Source organism: Microcebus murinus, chromosome 2 (assembly GCF_040939455.1).
Source record: "Microcebus murinus isolate Inina chromosome 2, M.murinus_Inina_mat1.0, whole genome shotgun sequence".
In the NCBI taxonomy this organism is placed as follows: Eukaryota; Metazoa; Chordata; class Mammalia; order Primates; family Cheirogaleidae; genus Microcebus; species Microcebus murinus.
Window position 1 is genome coordinate 80,538,856 of NC_134105.1, and position 13,735 is coordinate 80,552,590.

At 36.2% G+C, this 13,735-nt stretch overlaps 1 protein-coding gene across 2 annotated transcripts in view; it reads right to left on the reverse strand.

The window, feature by feature from the left end:
* FRRS1 (ferric chelate reductase 1) overlaps positions 1 to 7,458 on the reverse strand; it is a 46,049-nt gene extending 38,591 nt beyond the window's left edge. For both annotated transcript variants that reach the window (XM_075999882.1, XM_012748630.3), the window contains exon 1: positions 7,413 to 7,458. The gene's annotated coding sequence lies outside the window, so the exon portion shown is untranslated. The remainder of the gene's footprint in view (positions 1 to 7,412) is intronic.
* Between the last annotated feature and the right edge of the window lie 6,277 nt (positions 7,459 to 13,735).

Below are 13,735 nucleotides of genomic sequence, written 5' to 3' on the forward strand. Positions count from 1 at the left end.
AACCTGACTTCTGAATCTTTTTGTTAGACTGGCTTTTGGGTCCAGAAAGCATGCACTGGAGAGGGTCACGGGCATAGTTTAAACTATGTGCTCTTGCCCTTATTAAGAAGATTAAATGCAGTGATGTGCCACTCACCTAAAGAATGGTTTAGTAGGTAGAGTTGGTTCAGTTTAACACATTTTAGTTGGCCCTGACTTCCTGTCAGGTGAAAGTGGAAACAACACTTGATACCCAGGCTCTGTTATGCACTAAGTAGCTGAATAATATCCACCAAGTCACTAAGTTTCCCTAAGTCTCAGTTTCAACACATACGAAATACAGCAAGTGAACCAGAAGAAATTCAAAGCCACCTTCAGCCCTAAAATTTTATGATTTTAGGAAAGCAAAGTGTAAAAGCATATTGGGAATTATCTGAGCAAGAAGTATAAGACAGGAAAGGGAAGTGACTAAGACACCACCACCAGTCTGTCAATCCTTAGGAAAATATGACAAACCAGGTCAGAGAGGGACATGTACAATGGCAACTTCTTTGTTCTTTGTCAAATGGTGACTGTTCAAGGTAAAGTTCTATTTTCATTATAATGGCTAATGTTAATGTTTTAAGAAACAACTTTTTTTCCAACTATTACATTAATTCATTAGCCAACCTCTACCAACAGATCACATAATTATGCCAGGATAAAGAATAAGAATTATTCATAGAAACATTTAAGTAAAAATTATGGAATCTCAATAACTTATTGGCCAGGTGTCGTGGCTCATGCCTGTAATCCTCAGACTCTGGGAAGCCAAGACAGGAGGATTGCTTGAGGTCAGGAATTCAAGACCAGCCTGAGCAAGAGTGAGACTCCATCTCTACTAAAATTGGAAAAATTAGCTAGGCATTGCATTGCACACCTGTTGTCCTAGTTACTAGAAGGCTGAGGCAGAAGGATCACTGGAGCCCAGGAGTTTGAGGCTGCAGTGAGCTACCATGACACCACTGCACTCTACCCAGGGTGACAGCGTGAGACTGACTCAAAAAAAAAAAAAAAAAAAAAAGGAAATTGAACCCCCTTCTCATGCCCCTCCCCCTTCAAAAAATAATAATAATTTCTTATATTATGAGGTCATCCTTCCAGCATAGGAAAAACTACCAATTAGGCCGGGCGCGGTGGCTCACGCCTGTAATCCTAGCTCTCTGGGAGGCCGAGGCGGGCGGATTGCTCCAGGTCAGGAGTTCAAAACCAGCCTGAGCAAGAGCGAGACCCCGTCTCTACTATAAATAGAAAGAAACTAATTGGCCAACTAATATATATAGAAAAAATTAGCCAGGCATGGTGGCGCATGCCTGTAGTCCCAGCTACTTGGGAGGCTGAGACAGAAGGATCGCTTGAGCCCAGGAGTCTGAGGTTGCTGTGAGCTAGGCTGACGCCACGGCACTCACTCTAGCCTAGGCAACAAAGTGAGACTCTGTCTCAAAAAAAAAAAAAAAAACTACCAATTATTATGTATGATTTTTTTTAATTGTTAACATTCACATTTCACTGTGTATACAATATGGAGAATAAAACAAAAGAGATCATAATTTGCATTTGTCAGCCCAAGACAAAAACAGACCTATTATTTTTTTTAAAAGACAAAGTCTCACTACATTGCTCAGGCTGGCTTTGAACTCCTGTCCTCATGCAATCCTCCCACCTCAGCCTCCTGAATAGCAGGGACTATAAGCACATGCCACTGTACCCAGCTGAGATCTATTATTTTAAAAGATTAAAAGAGAGGTTATCCTGATTGTATAACTGAAATATTCTCAAACCTGATAAGAGTTATATGGTTTTCTTTCTTGCCTAAAAGAGAGGTATTTAGGGAAAGAGTATGATGACTGTTTATACTGCATTCTACAAACATCTCACATAAAGATAAAACTTCAAAACAAGTATATTCTTTATTATAATAATACAAAATTTGTATATTAATATTTAGATGAAAATATAATTATTATTATGATTGTGGGCCACAGAGGCAAGTGATATTAATCAATATAATATATTTATTACAACAAAGTAATATTCAGATAAAACAAGAAGAATCCAATCAAAAAATATGCAGATGTAAGAAAATGATTAGAAAAAGGAGTATGTGTTAACTAATACATTTGATTAGTCATTAAATGTATTTTCATTGTGTGGCTCTAAAAACGTGAAAATAATAAAAATTGAGGAAAACATCTTTTAAAACCAAGTCAGATGATGAAGCTAGAAAATAATGTATTAAATCTAGTTACATTATATTCAAGTTCTAGTTCTTGTTAGTCATTTATTTTAAATTAAGTCATCAAAGGAGTTCAACAGTTAACATGCACACAAAAAATTGTGGGGACTCAGCCCAGTAACACCCACTCTACTTACTCAAGACATGTGTAAGCATGCATTGAATGTCTCAATGTGTAGGTGTGAGGTGATAAGACATTCTTAATTATGAAGAATGAGCTGCATAAAAGCAAAAACTTAAGCAAAATAGCTTGCTATAAACTATATAAATAATTTGGAAAAGGGAATGTGTATGTTTAATTTCTTACCATACCCAAGGTAAGAAATATTTTTACATTATGACCCAACAAACATTTCAAGAGACACTATTTACCTTTATCATATATGATAAATTTATATATTTTACATTCCTTCCCTTTTTTGTTGTTTTATGCTGCTTACATCCTACTGTATTGTTATTTTACAACACACCTATGGATTTTAAGCCATGGTCTGAAAAACATTACTGTATAGCATATAGAGACCATTAAATTTTAGCCCTGAATCAAGTTCTAAATTAGGAGTATCAAAGATTTCAGTAAAAAAGGAAAGTTCTCAGAACTAAAGAAAGAACAAACAGGCTAAGCAACAGGGAGGATTTGGGGGGATAGGAGATGGGTTTATCCAATGGAAAATGCCTTATTCACTCTTCATTCCATTTGTGATCCTAAACAAAAACTATAGCTAATAAATGAGCATTCTCACAGTGATCTTCTGTAATAGAATGGGTTTTTATAAATTAACCATAGTATTAGGCCGACACAGTGGCTCACGCCTGTAATCCTAGAGCTCAAGAGTTCAAGACCAGCCTGAGTTACAATGATGCCACTGCACTCTAACCAGGGCGACAGAGTGAGACTCCATCGCAAAAAAAAAAAAAAAAAAATTAACCATAATATTAAAACACTGCAATCCTTAAAGCACTTGTAAGCTCTTTGTAGAATTTCCATCAATTACATTCTATGATGTTCAAGGTACATTGCTACTTCCTACTGAATATTTTTTCATTTTATTATTTTCTTTTATTTTGGTACAAGTATAATGAATTTTAATTAATTTATGACTTAAACATGCTTTTGGCCTGGAGGCAAGACCACCATTATAATATTGCTTCTATTATTAATAAAAAAATGGAATTAAAATGTCAAGCTAAATTAGAAACTAATTTGGAAACACAGCACATTTGTAAGCTCAGCATTTCATCTAGAATCTGGGACAAAATTGGTGGGCTTTGCACTGCGGCCAAAAACCTAGAGGGACTGGGATAGAGGTGGAAATAGGTGTTTACCTGGTGAGCAACTGAGTTAGGTGGAAAGAGTTTTACAAAAAATTAGGTAGAACAACAGAAGGATAAACAGATCGATAAAATCAGAAAAGTTAAGACTGACCACACATATGGAAAGCAATGAAATTTCTATGACAAAGATTACAGGTTTATTGTAGAGGGGAAAAAGAGGGGACAAAAGGGGACATAGAGTGGAGAAAGAGGAAAGGAAACAAACATTTGGTGAGAATCTGGCAGTTAGATACATCTGATGCAATCCTTACAACAACCAGATACTATCTTCATATTAGAAATGAGGATCAACTAAGGCTAAGGAATGCAACCTAAATTATGTATGCCTTTAGGATTTACAGTCAAAATCTAAAGGCAACATCCATGTTCTTTTCACTCTACATCATTGTTCGCCACTTAGAAAGAGAGAGTGGAAAGCAGGTCCAGTAAGGATGCACATTTCACAATGAACAATGTGAGTGGGGGCATATAGTGACAAAGGTTGAAATCTAAATCAGCCTACCTAGTCCATAATATTGAGTCCACTTCTAAGAATCTGAGCGGCAATACACAGATTCCTTTCATAGAACTAAATAAAGCTCCAGAATGAATGGATATAAAATCCATAGATGCATAAAAACAATAAGCTGTCAATAAATGGTCACTGTCATTATTTATCATCATTATTAACTTGTCATATCACCAATATGTGCTCATTTTTTCTGAACACTACTGTGGTTCACATATTTCTTGCATCTGTATTTTATTTGTTCAAGCCTTCTAAAATAATTCAGAAAATTTGCTCCCCTTCCTTCCAGTAATTTAACTTTACCTTCATAGAAAACATCCCCATCAAAAATTAAATTGACTTTGAGAGCTGAATCTCAATTTACAGGGAAATTGAAAAATAGGTCAAGTATTTCTACTTCCCCAGATAAAAATGTATCAGGCTCCATTTTCACAGTAGGAAGTACAATGAAAAATGATTTTTTTAAATTAACAACTGGAGTTATGACATTTTCAAAGAAGGTTCTAAAAAACAAAGAGCATTAAAAATGGGACATTGAACACCAATTTGAGATCTGTCAGATCTGACAACTTAAGATAGTAGAAAAGACTTCAAAAAAATATTTTAGAGTTTGAGTGAAAGCAAGACAAAGTAAAGAGAAAGGCAAAGAAAACCACTAAAAAAAGAAAAGTAATTTGAAACTGTACAATCTAATCCTGATTTCCCTACCCACAACATCATCAGCAAATAATTTTTCCATTTTCTTTATTCATTCCCTGGAAAAATAATTGGAAGTAAATATCTTATTATATATTGTAGAGGTTTCATCTGGATCATTCAATATGGCCTTCACAATAACCTGGTCCTCAAAGCAAAATTAGGTGCTAAGTGGAATAGCCCCTTCTCTAAATACTCAAAACTAAGTGATAAAACAAATGCAATTACCATTTGCTATTCCAGCAATAAGCTCCTCTCTTTTTTCTATTCCAGTTCTGCCTTCAAACCAGGACTCCTATGTTTCCATCTATCAAATTCCTACCCATGTAGAAATGGATATATGTTAAATGGAAAAAATAGATACAAAAATTTCTGTATACTGTTTCAACTATGTAAAATACGTGCATTGCCTATCATTTCATGTAATATACGAAAGGCTTATAATATCCAATGTAAGCAGGGTTGTGGACAAATGAGCACTCATACACAGCAGTGAGGGTAAACTGTCACAACATTTTTGGAGGAAACATGACAACATTTTACTAAACTAAAAATATGTTTATCCTCTGACCTAGGAATTTCACTTCTGGAAATTTAACCTACAGAAAAACCCACACAATTGTGCAAGAATTGTTTCTAATAGCAAAAACTTAAGATAATTTAAGTGGTTACAAAAATAAACTATGCCATACCCAAACTCTAGAATACTGTGTAGCCATTAAAAAGAATGAAATAGAGTGGACAATGACAAAGACAACAGCTAATAATTACTGAGTGCTTTCCAGGAGCTAGGCATTGTTTTAAGTACTTTGCAAGTATTAGCTCATTGCACAAAAATCCTAAGACATGAATCTGCATGTATTAATACTTAAGAGGATACATGCTCATGCCACACTGAAGCAAACTGCAAAACGATATGGAGTCTACCAAAATATATATTACTTAAAAGGAAAAAGGAAAAGAAAAAACCTCTATACATGCTTCTAACTGTTCCCAACCATGGTTATCCCTTAGGAGAGTACGTGTTTTCAGGATGGGAAGTCAAGTGGACTTCCTCTCTTGAATGCCCTCTATATTGTATGTATTTTTTTAAAGCCTGTAGTGTTGTATAACTTTAAAAAACACTATAAAGTGTGCATATGTAAAGACTGTACAGAAATACATTAAATAGATTTTTACATTGGTTAGATTTTTTTCTATTTTCAGACATTATATGTTACAACAATTTTTGTTTTTGTTTTAATCAACTTCTATGTCCTATATTATACAGTGAAGTGTATGGACTTTGAAATCTCATAGAGCTGAGTTTGAATCAGTCCATTTACATAATGTAATATAGCAGGCACTACTCTAATAACCCCGGTCAAAGTATTAAACCTCACTGAGCCTTAGTTTCCTCACTTGTTAGACAATGCCATCACTATCAAGTGTTCACATGAGGATTAAATAAAACAACATCTAGAAAACATCTAGTACAGTAACAACCAGAAACAAGGCATTCCATATAAAATCGCCTTCTTTCCTTAGAATATTGCCTACTTCCATCAACCTGATATATAACTGCTATCTTCTCAAAAATTCCATAAGCTTTGGTTTTTGCCAATAAACAGTTTTACCACATTTTTATGCCTCATGTGGTGACTTGTCTTATAACTTCTGGATAGCAGCAAAGGCGTCCTACTCATTGATCTCCTTTCATTCTGACTAGCACACAACCTTGAAAGCAGTACCCATACAATGTGATTTTTGGTTAAATTTCTAGGAAATCTGACATTGAGTAAATGGACAGGCATGAAACAGAGGGTGCAGCCTACCAAAAGAATCAACACATTAGCTTACTAATTGACTGATTAAAATTCACTCTAGCCTTTAAAAAGTCTAACTTTTGTTTTCAATAAGCCAATAGACCAAATTTAAACCTCCCACCTCTGTACTATCGAAGTACAAAATTCAAATCTCCACCTTTTTTAAATTCAGAGGGAAAAGAATATATCTAAACTGAAAAGTTTAGCTTTGTTAAGCTATATTCCTAATACATTTACAGTTTGAGAAATCCCCTTTGCCCTTAGGGTTGCATGACAAGACGCATGCAAAAAAAAACTAAAAAACTCAGTGAAGAGGTAACACTTTGTCACCCATAGCCATTCTGAAATTCTAATGGCACAACAGGGTTTGGTGGAAGGAACCAAGACTTCTAAATAAAAGACACTTTGAAAACCAAGTAAGGCTCTAACTAGCCTTCATAAAGGTGATAATGCCATCAGGTTTAACTATAAAAGGGAGTTCTCATGATTTAAAATTTAAAATGAAAAAGAATTCGTGCAAGAATAAAGTTGATGCTTTTCAAGATCCCAAACACGTCTCTACTTATAACCACCCTTTTCTTGGGTTTGACACTCGTTAGTCAAAGTCACGGGACACGTTATTAACTCGTTAGCGAGCGCTCATTAGCGCAATTCAAGCTCCAGAACACAGTTTGTGAATAAAGCATCCATCCTGCCTCACCGACTGCCCCAGTCAGCACGGGCGCCGGCTCTCCATTCTGTCACCTAGCTAGATTCAATTTTTAAACATTTTGCAAAGAGCTTTGACGTTAAGGAAACAGAAGGGGACACTTACCTTGAGAAGCGAAGGCAGCCTAGCCAACTTCCGGTTTTGTTACAACTTGTATCACATTTCAGCAGCTGGGTGGAGCCAATTTATCGTAGTCGAAAGGGAACGTGTCCCAAGCTAAGCAGCAAAACTTGATTTGCAAGACCAGTACTTGTTTTGTAACTCTTTTTTACACAAAGGGTCACTATTTGCCAGCTAGTAATTGTTTCACCAAGAAAATTATGTGTTTTGTCTTTAACTGCAAAACCATTTGAAAATGCATACTTTGTTCTATATAATGCTAAGTAAAGACAAACAAAAGCACTAGGTGGAATTGCCGGATTTAGCTAGTGTAAGTATTGATTTATGCAATATTTTGGACATATTCATACTGAAAAATGATTTGTTGTTTATCTGAAATTCAAATGTACCCTAGGAATTTATAGGAATAGTCCAGTATTTTATCTGGCAACACTGTTGACAAAACAACAGCAATTAGCAAACTGTTTTCGATTAATTTACAAATGGTGGAAAAGAATCAGATTGCATAGAACTGAAACCTTTGGAAGCATGAATGATATAATGCAAAAGAATTCTTTTATTTTGCAAATTTTACCCCAGAATTTAGGAGTTTTGTTTTTGTTTCTTTTTAAGCTAAAGTTTAATCTTTGTGTTTCACAAGATTCTTTTGCAAAGGAAAAATTTCAGGGCTAGAAAAAGACAATGTATCTGAAACTATGAAACACTTCATTTCAGACCATAACTAACATGCGCAAACTGGAAAATAGATTACAACACACCCCTTGACCAGAGAACACTGGTTATCAATCAACACTAGTAAATTCTCTAAAAGAAGAGAATTTTAAAAGAAGAGAAGAGAGGAGAAAGAACATTATCACTTTAATCTTACTCCTAAAGAGCTAGTCACAATTAACAAAAGCCCCTTTCTAGAGGATTTTAAATAGAGGCTTTAAATAAAGATGACCCAGAGCTTATCTATACTAAGGTTATCTATACTACACCGGATTGGAACATGAATAGTTTTAAACTAAGTCAGCTGATCTACAGTTCTTCAGTTCAAAGTCTCAGGTGATGAAATAGCTTTCTGCAGTTACAATTAAATCCTTTTGAGGAATAGTCCCCATTGGACATTTTGCATGCCAAAAGTATGATAAAAAGTCTATAAAAGAAGTAACTCTGAGAATATATTGTCTTAATCTTACATCCTAAAGCACTCTTAGGAAGCAGTACAACTTAGTGGAAAGAACTGCATGGAGAAGCTAGCTCTATCTAAAACCACCCTTTCCAGACTTATCACTTCCCTCAGAGTCCCCAGCTATAACCCTCTTATCACTCCCTCCCAGAGGTGACTCTACTTTCTTCATCAGCCACTTATCAGTTGTCACAAAGGAAACCAAATTTATTAAAATGCTCAGTGGAGCTTGGACCCTAAAAGTTAAAACTACCCTACTGGATCCCACTCTCATGCCTCTAAATCAACAGTTCTCAAATCTTTTCGTTGCAGGACCCCTTTACAACTCTTTTTTTTTTAATGAGACGAGTCTCACTTTGTTGCCCAGGCTAGAGTGAGTGCCTTGGTGTCAGCCTAGCTCACAGCAACCTCAAACTCCTGGGCTCAAGCGATCCTACTGCCTCAGCCTCCTGAGTAGCTGGGACTACAGGCATGAGACCTTGCCCAGCTAATTTTTTCTATATATATTAGTTGGCCAATTAATTTCTTTCTATTTATAGTAGTAACGGGGGTCTCGCTCTTGCTCAGGCTGGTTTTGAACCCCTGACCTTGAGCGATCTGCCTGCCTCAGCCTCCCAGAGTGCTAGGATTACAAGCGTGAGCCACCACGCCCAGCTGCCTTTACAACTCTTAAAAATTATTGCAGACTCCAAAGAGATGTTTGTTTATGTGGGTGATATCTATCAGTATTTTTGTATTAAAATGAGAGCAGAAATATTTTAATACGTATTCATAGATTCATTTTGAAATTACAATAATAAACTCATTACATGTTGACATAGCATTTTTTTTACTGTTGTTTTTATGGTGTTTTCCAAAAATAAAAATTTAGTGAAAAGAGTATCATTGTTAAAATTGTTACAGATCTCTTTAATGCCTGGCCTCACAGAAAACAACTCAATTCTCATAGTTGCATTCAACCTATCATGATATCCTATAACACATCAGGTAGCCACCGGAAAACTATATCCATGAGAGAATGAGAACAATTAAAGCAATAAAGTATAGCAAGAACAATAATTATAATCTATTGAGCACACATTTTGACCTAGGCACATGTATTATTCTAAGTCACACAACTGCTCCAGGTGAAAAGTATTATTATGGACATTCTACAGTGGAGAATGTTAAGAATGTGCATGGCTAAATTGCCCAAGATCAGGCAAGGAAAAGTGGCCAGACAAGATTCAAAGCAGAACCACTGGCTCCCTCCACTGAGCCCCACTGCCAAGTCTGAATGAGGTCTGACGGATCAAATTTATGAACTTCCCTTTCCTATTATACTTAGCATTTCATAAAAGCTTACTTTCAAGTAGAATGTCTCTAGCTGATTAGACCTTGTGTCACCTCAATAACTTCAAAACCCACCATCTAATTATCACTTGGCCTTTAATTACATCCATCGAATCCAAACAGCCGAATTCATCCCATCTTCTCTATCTCCACTGCCATTATTCTGGTTTATGTCCTCATTACTTCTCAACTGGACTATACTCATCTACTAAGTGCCACCAGTCTCTTACCAACCTAATTAGTCATCCCACATACAATCATGCTAATATTTATGAAGTATAACTCACATAATTCTTCTGCTCAAAAAAATCCTAACTTAACTACTTACTACTTATTATTGAATGAATGGACATCCAGATTCCATAGACAGATGGTCAAATGAAATAATTTCTATAAGGCACAAAAATAAGTAATACATGATAGTTAAAAGCAAAACAAATAAAGGTTTTAATGGTGACTTTGTAAATGAAATATCCTTCAGTGCTATAAATAATAAATTGTTCCAAAATCGTCCATGACTAAACTCTAATTGCTAAATCCATATTTTACATGTTCTCTGACAACAGAAAGCCATTTTCAGCATTAGATCAGTGGTAGTAACATTATTCTTCATGTTTTTCTTACCCAACAGTTCAAGATCACCTCACATTATGCTCCTCTTAAACACAGATTAATCCTTAAATTACTCAGTGTAATGTGACTTCCCTATGATAACAGATCTTGAAGTCTATCTGCCACTTCACCCCAGCCCTGGCTAGAGCTGTCTGTGTCTTCAAAAAGGAACTAACATTATTACTGAAATCCAATTTTCAAAATATTTTCTTTTGTCAACCTAAACAAAAAGATACTAGAGAAAACTATCTCTAAATTATCTCTAAAATTATCTCTAAATTATCTCTAAATTTTAGAGATAAAATTATCTCTAAAATATCTCTAAATTATCTCTAAATCTCTAAAATTATCTCTAAATTATCTCTAAATCTTCAAATATTTACTTGAAAATAGAAATAAGGATTATAAGCCAGAATGCATAAAATGGCAAGCCACCAGTGTACTGGTATACAGTGTACTGGCTACTTAGAAACAGAGTTTACTCGTTCCAGGAGTTCAAAACCAGAGTCAGTCAGTTCATAGATGGAGAGGCCCTTACTGGGCAAGTGTTTTTCCAAGATCATCTTATCTGAATTACTGCAGTACTAAAGAATACCTAATGATAAATTTTATCAAAGCAGGAGATGCCTAAAGGATGGAAAGGTTTCTTAGAAAGTCCTTGGAAACAGCTCTTGTCTCAGACATGTAGGCATGAGCCTCCTCTCCTTCAAGCTTTCCTGGCCCTATTTTCTCTGGGTCTGACAAAAGTAATTTCATCCTAATATCTGCAACTTTCACAATTTTCACCATATTTTTTTTTAATTATAAGACCACTTGGAGATGATCTTAAATCATAAAACTCTACTCCAATTAAATGCATAGAAGATAGCTCTTTGGTGGGATAGGACATTGCCTTCTGTTAATTCTTTTCAAGCGAGGGATTTCTTTGTTGTGATAGACTGTCCTGCACACTGCAGAATGTGTAAGCATTTCTGACCCCAACTATGAAATCAAACACCTCCTTCTCCCCCATGGTGACAAACAATAACAACAACAAAAAAAAATGCCACCACATATATCCAAAGTTTTAGCAAGAAACAGGCATAATGTCTAAGTTCACTGTGTAAGGCTGGGATTAGATGGATGACCCTGGGTCTCTATGGAATGAAGCATTTTGCTTTGGAAGAAAATAAATACCAAGAAAAGAAAGAACTATACTACTACTTCTTCCTAGTAAAAAATTGTACTGCTTCCTCAAGGTGACAGATAAATTCAAGAGAAGCTTGGCTTAAAATAAATGCAAAAAGACAGGTGTGCAGTGAAAAGAGCACTAGATTATCCTGGACAAATCATTCATCCTCTCTGGTTTTGTTACCTCAACTGTAAAGATGAGGGGTTACAACAAGAACTTCTCTGACTTCTCATGCCAAATTCTGAATGCAGGTTTCTGATGAACAAGAAGAGACAGAAAATAAGACAGAAAAAGATTTTCAGCATGAGAGGTCACTTTTAAAAAAGAATTATCACAATCATTGAATAAATATTTTATCAATCACTTACTACATGACAGATACTGTGCTAGGCACTAACCCATACGTGTAGAAAGTGGTTCTATATCTACTCTCTGATGATTTCCTAGGAGGGTGATAGATAAATAGATAGTAGATAGATAGATGCATAATTACATGATAAACTCATATACTTGTAGATACACAGTTCTCATTGCTTTCCAGACCTCTGACCTGAGCACACTGTTTGTCCAATACCCAACACTGTATGTTTTATAAAGATGAGTTAATTTGTGTTTGCATAAGCACACTCTCACAGCTTCAACTACAACATCGATGTTAATAGACACCCAATACATAATTATAACCTTCACCTTTTATATATTAGTAAATTCAGGTATGGTTTTCCTGATTGCTTTCAAGACAATGGGACATCTCTCCACTCAAAAACTGAATTCACTCTATTTTCTCCTTTTTCAACACTCGTGCTAGGTTGAATAATGGCCCCCCAAAGATATATCTACATCCTAATCCCTAGAACCTATGAATGTTATCTAACATCACAAAAAAGGGCTTTTCATATGTCCTTAAATGAAGGATTTTGAAATGGAAAAATTATTCAGATTATCCAGGTGTGCCATAGATGCAATCACAAGTGTTCTTTTTTTTTTTTTTTTTTTTTTTTTGAGACAGAGTCTCACTCTATTGCACTGGCTAGAGTGCCATGGCGTCAACCTAGCTCATAGCAACCTCAAACTCCTGGGCTCAAGCAATGCTTCTGCCTCAGCCTCCCGAGTAGCTGGGACTACAGGCACGTACCACTATGCCCAGCTAATTTTTTCTATATATTTCTAGTTAGCCAATTAATTTCTTTCTATTTTTTAGTAGAGACAGGGTCTTGCTCTTGCTCAGGCTGGTTTCCAACTCCTGACCTTGAGCGATCCTCCCGCCTCGGCCTCCCACAGTGCTAGGATTACAGGCATGAGCCACCGTGCCCAGCCACAAGTGTTCTTTAAACAGAAAGGCAGAGGGAGATTATACACAAAAGAAAAAGGGCAGAAATTGGTAACAAGCCAATTATTGCTAGCAGTCACCAAAATCTGGAAAAGGTAAGCGGGGCTCGGTGGTTCATGCCTGTAATTCCAGCACTTTGGGAAGTCCAGGCGAAGGATTGCTTGAAACCAGGAGTTCAAGACCAGTCTGGGCAACATAGAGAGACTCTGTGTCTACAAAAAAAAATAGAAAAATTAGCCAAGTGTGGTGATGTGCACCATAGACCCAGCTACTCAGGAGGCTGAGATGGGAGGATCATTTAAGCCCAGGAGTTTTAGGTTCCAGTGAGCTATGGTGACACCACTCCATTCTAGCCAGGGTAGCAGAGCAAGACACTGTCTAAATAAAAAGGAGGGGCGGGGGAGAAAAGGCGGAAGAGGCAAGGAACAGATTTTCCCCTAGCACTGCCTCTGGAAGGAGTGTGGCTCTGCTGACACCTTGAGTTACATCCAGTGATACCAACTGTGGACTTCTGGCCTCTAGAACAGTGAGAATTTAATTTCTGTTGTATTAGCCATCAACTCTCTGGTAACATGGCAATCTCAGGAAACTAATTACTCCCCTTCCTAATTTCTCCTTTTTTATTATCAATCAGTGGTACCCATTCTCTTTAATACTCAAGCTAAAACTGGAGATGATTTTCAACTTTTTGT